Raw genomic sequence first — 6,000 nt, forward strand, 5'->3', positions numbered from 1 at the left:
CGTGTATATCTCTATCTCTAGTATGCATGGCTTCAAAATTCAAGAATTTTGTATTCGCGTTTTTAGGTGGATTCAAATTTTATTGGACAAAGTTTAATTTCAGTAGCATACAAAAATATTAGGGGAACTCATTTAACCTTATAAATGCCTTATAAAGTGTGTAAACGTATAGCCTTATCTAGTGCGTAAACGAACTGCCAAATTTTGTATGAAAAATCATTTACACAATTTGTATAAATTTATGCGCACATTTCATGGTGTAAACGCGGTAAACTCAAAGGAATGCAACCTTGCAAACATAAGTGCCGTCCTTTTTATCAAAATCTACGACATAAGCAAGTCATTTGCAAGAATTTCTTTGTTTTGATTTTTCACTTAATCTTGGCATTTTTTAATTTGTATAACAAAACAAACATTTTTTTGGCAATCATACAGCTGATCGACAATTAAATTTATCCAGAATATTACTAGGTGCGTTCATATAACAGCGTGTGTAAATGGATATAATTTTACACCTTATAAATTTATATGCTTTAATGAGTCCCCCTATTACCTTAATGCCGGCGTAAATTATAGCTGTGAAGAAAGTTGCAGAAATTCTGTAGGAAACCTTCTTAAGCTGCAGTCGCGTCAATATATATATTCAGAGTCAAGCGGCGATTAAGGCAATAATCTCACGCAGTACTTCATCAAGAAGTGTTCTGGTAAGCAAAGAAGCGTTTTAAAAACTTCGCTCAGGCCGAACCGTAAATCTATTCTAGGTTCCTGGTCATAAAGGAATAGAAGGTAACAAAAGGTCCGATTTGTTGGCAAAGGAGACAACAAAAGACGTCCCAATCTGTTTGAGAGAAATCAAATGGAGACAGGAGTTGCATGTGATCCATCAAGCAGGAAAGGCATGGACAAAAGCGCGGGGCTGCAAACTTTGTGGGATCATGTGCAAAGCCTCCGATGTTAGACTCGCAAACTGGTTCATATCACTAAAGAGAGAACACTTAAGGCTTACGATATACTAACTGGACACTGCGTTCTGGCGTCACATGCTCATAGGTTAGGCCTCGTCAGTAACAGCAGGTGTAGAAACAGCTGCAGGTAGAAACAGATGAGCACGCTCTGTGTTCGTGTCCTGCGCTCATTAGGTCAAGGTTCCAACTATAAGGGGCGGCAGAGTTAGCAAATCTCGATGCAGCAATGAAGCTAGATCCTATAAAGCTTATAGTATAGCCCCAAGAGGACGGAGTTATTCTATAACATAAGTCCTGCCACCTGATTGGGGTTCATTCGTTTGGTCGTCAAACGAATTCTGGTAACAATATGGACACATTCAGTCTATGGGAAGTTTTTATTGACCTGCCAGTTCAACCTAACTTAAACTTATTCCTTTCTGAAATATGAAGTAACGTGTCTGTGATTTGTGGGAGGGTTTATTTTATTTTTCTGAGAGTAAGTGGAAGTGTGTGAGTCAACGGAAATGAATAACTGGATCTTCAGAGTATCAAATTGTCCACAACTAAGGAATATGGAAACATACAGCTGATGTCAATGACATCACTGACGATCTGGAACAATATCATTAAGTTGCGGATGAATATCCGGGAGGCTTGTAGTACGAAAACTCAGGGTTGAATGTATACGGTCCTCAGACCCAACATTTTTCTATGTAAACCAAACGTTGACGCAGGTTAATTGAGAAAAAAGAAGTAGATCAATGATGCATCAACAAATCTGAGTTTAAGAATAACCTGGTGGCAAAAAAATAACTTTGGCTTGTCATAACTTTATTTTAAACAGTCCTGGCTTACCCTGGAAACGTTTAGACAAATATGAAATACTCACGGCCGCATGATCAAAGGCGTCAAACATTGTTCTGTCTTTCTCTATCTATCCACCTGCCTATCCTTGTCTAGACTTAATAGTCCCTCATTTCATATCCCGTCTGCATTTTCTAGTTTACCTTCATCGGCTCATCCAATTGCCCTATCCCTTTCATTCTCTCGTAAGTTTTCTCGCCTTTTCTCTCACTCTTCCCGATTTGCTCTTATCCAAATCTAGCTGTCACTATTACTCTTTATCGCGTCCTTTTTCTTAATCTTGCTATTAACCTCTTTTTATTTTTTTGCCCCGAACCATTTCCCTTATTCTTACTTTTAGTCTTACCTCCATCTTCCTCTTGTTCTCTTTACTCTTCCGACTTTCCCCAGCTTTCTCTACGTTCTCTTCCCATTTCCTATTTTTCTCTTCTCTTTCTTTTCATGTTTCCGTTTGCAATGTAGAAATATATATTGAGTTCTTCTTTTTTGTGCACATTAGATTACTAAGGTAGTAAAAAAGTAGCAAAATAGTTCTAAAATCTTTCCCTCCCTACTACTTTAAAACTCATTACTGGCTGATGAGAGCCGTGAAATTTTTGATGTTATACTACTGGCTTTATTGCGTCATGGTGTTGAATTAACAAACGCATGCCGAGTTTGCGAAAATAATTTAATGAAACTGATTTTATCAGCTCTTCGTCAGATGTGAGTCTTTTTAAATGTGATCGGTTGTATCTAGAAGCTGTTACCAATTGAATCTAGGCCTTTAAATGTGAACACAGCTAAGCAAAAGACCACATGTATATTTTTCCGATTTGGAAACTCAAACGGAAAGCCATTCCGAATCATGGAAGCAAGGCTGGAAGAGGTTATATGTAAAAATATAAAAATCCTGACAACAAGTAGTTCAGGAAGTGGGAGATAGTCAATATTGGAAAGCATAACACTTGGACAATTATGTACAAAAAATGGCCAAAATGGTTTCGTAAACAGATTTTTTTTTTACCAAAATACATACATATTCAATATAACGTCATATAGACAACTGTAGCCTTTGGTTTTATTGAAATAAGTCAGGTCGGCTTTTGAAGCTCTCATATTCATTTCTATATGGATAAAGGTAATGTTGTAATACAAAAAAAATCTAAGTGATTAAATGGTACATGCACCACATAGGGTTAAGACATTTGTTTACATTTGATCAACATAATAGTCCCTTGCACGAGAGTTATATTCAAATGTCAATCAATTTGTGTTAAATTCACTTTGGATGGGTTATATGATAAACATTATTATTTATGTACGTATACCTATGCCAAAGTTGGGTACAGTGCATTAAATTTTTAGTGCAGTGAGCAAATGGTAAGGAAACATTGTTCTCATAGGGAACCTTTAGCTAACATCACTCAATATTTTAATGGTAGGTAGGAACTTTCGCACTACCACTATACTTTTAATTCCAGTGCATAAATAAATAATTATTACACTATGCCCATCTATGATACTTTCATACAAATATCTATCCGTAATACTGAAATGTAACAACGCTCATTTGCAAATGAAAATTGCTTTTTACCACACAATTATATCAAATTGGCAACATTAAATGCAACAACATGAACAATAACCGCAATCAAAACAACAAAGACAACCACAATACTTAAAATGCCACTGCACTGGCATCCAATAAATGTATGAAATGATGAAATGTAAACAAACAAAAAAATCTGCTTTTCCGCATGAATTAGGTTTATTAGCTGGCGTCTGCTCGACTTTTAATTTTATACGATATTTTTGCTCGTAAAAATAATAAATGGTATGGAATAGTAAAAATATGTGGGCATTGAATGTTTGGTATTCTGCGATTGCAGCTGTGGTCAGTGTGATTTCTGTAAAGAGATTTCTGACTTTTATTCACATAATTATGTAAAATGTTTTTAATATATGTAAAATATATGTAAAATGTTTTTTTTTTTTTTTTTTTTACGAGGAGGAAGCATCGAAAGCCTCATAGTCAGTGTGGGACTTTAACCGCACTAAACCTCCTACCGTCTGAATACCATTTACCCCCCGGTACTAAGTCGGGAGGTAGGTTGAGCACTAAGCTCTACGTCTGTCGGGGTCACGTTGCTGTACTTAGATAGTGCCGCGGTATGGTTAACGCTGGGACTGACACGCCTTGCTTACTACCTGAATGTGCTTGACGCATACCATTTCTACGAATATTTCCAAGCCTACCTTGAACACTGTGCATATAGTGCTGTGGCATGCTTGTGCGTTCGACTACTTGAATTGTAGGGTTTTGTTTTTTATATATGTATATATGTGTAAATAACTTATATATGTATAAATAGAATTTTTTGTTTTTTTTTTTTTTTGGTTTTTGTTTTTTTTTTTTTTTATTTCAATAGGTTGTTCCGTTTTTCATTTAATTTTTTTTTTCCACAATACGTAACGGGGCTTTCCTCGTACTTCCACCGGTTGGAGAGGCCTTCTCTCCAATCCGAGTATAAACTCTGATTACATGTGAGACGTTTACCCTCATACTCGTTGTTTCTACATTTGGAGAGGCCTTGTCTCCAATCCGTAGGTTTGTCGTTGCGTGTATGTTGACTGCTTTTGGTCGCACGGTTGAAGAGGCCGTGTCTCCAATCCGTGCTTTATTCCTTCACCTGGGGCAGTATTCGATATTTGTCTCCAATCCGTCGCCTGGTTTACTATTTCATTACCTACATATATTACGGTATTTTCTTATTTTATCATTCTCACGCCGCTAATTGTACGGAGGCCTTGCATCAAATACGTGCTCAGCTCGATCTCCTCCACCTTAGCAATTTGTTATCCACCCACACAACTCGACTGTTCAATGTTCGCTGCTGCGCCGTAGCCTTTCAAGATTTCGTAGACACTTCATTATTTCCGCTATTACATCGCATGCCGCGGACCATTTTACCTTGCTTTGTAGCATGCATCCAACAATTGTTTCAGGAGTGTAATCCTCTCCAAATATTCTGCACAGTTTGCATCTCGATCTATAGAACCTAGGACACTCGAAAAATACATGGTAAACATCTTCTACTGTATCGCCGCCGCAGTGATCGCATATGTTGTTAGGCTCGTGATTGAATCGGTGCAAATATTCCTTAAAGCATACGTGACCACTCAGAAACTGTGTGAGGTAGAAATCTACCTCGCCGTGCTTTCTAGATATCCATATATTAATATCTGGGATACATCGGTGTATCCAGCGACCATTTGTTGAGGCATTCCACCTGAGCTGCCAGTTCTGCATGCTTCGCTCTCGTGCTCCGTTACGTGAGCATTGATCCCGATAAATCGTCGCTGCTTCTTTTGCTAATATGTCTATAGGACACATTCCTGCGATGATTAGTGCTGCGTCGTCAGAGACAGTTTTAAAGGCGCTACAGACGCGTAGTGCACACAGGCGGTAAGTCGACTTTACCCCACGGAAGTATTATTTATACTCCGTGGCCTGATGCCAAACAGGAGCCCCGTAAAGTATTTGGCTTTTTACAACGCCAGCCAGAAGTTGACGCCGTCGTTGCTTTGGTCCTCTTGCATTTATCATTATCCCAGATAATGCTGCTACGGTTTTTGCTACCTTTCCATTGGCATACTCTAAGTGGGATTTGAATGACAACCTCCTGTCTATCACAACCCCCAAGTATTTTATTGCAGGCAGCGTGTCGATGTCATGGCGGCCGATTCTTATAGTGACCTGCTCCACCCTTTTCCTACTTGATATGAGTACAGCCTCTGTTTTTTGTTCCGCCAGCTGCAGTCCATTTTTCGTAAGCCACGATTGAACCATCGCTATGCTTGTATTAGATTTGGCGCATATTTCGCCTAGGTGCTTGGCGGTGATTACCAATGCGATATCGTCCGCGAAGCCGATAATTTTCACCCCATTGGGTACCTTAAGTCGAAATACTCCGTCGTACATAATATTCCAAAGCAGTGGACCGAGCACGGAGCCTTGAGGAACACCGCCTGTGACGTGAAGCTTTTCTACTCCAGCAGCCGTTTCATATTCCAGCACTCTACCTTCAAAGTAGCTGCGTATGATCCTACGCAGGTAAAGGGATATACCTATCTGCTCCAGTGTGTCAAGAATTTTTGCCCAATTGGCAGTGTTGAAGGCATTTTTTACATCTAAAGTAACGATAAG

This window comes from Eurosta solidaginis, chromosome 4 (assembly GCF_040869045.1).
Source record: "Eurosta solidaginis isolate ZX-2024a chromosome 4, ASM4086904v1, whole genome shotgun sequence".
Lineage (NCBI taxonomy): Eukaryota > Metazoa > Arthropoda > Insecta > Diptera > Tephritidae > Eurosta > Eurosta solidaginis.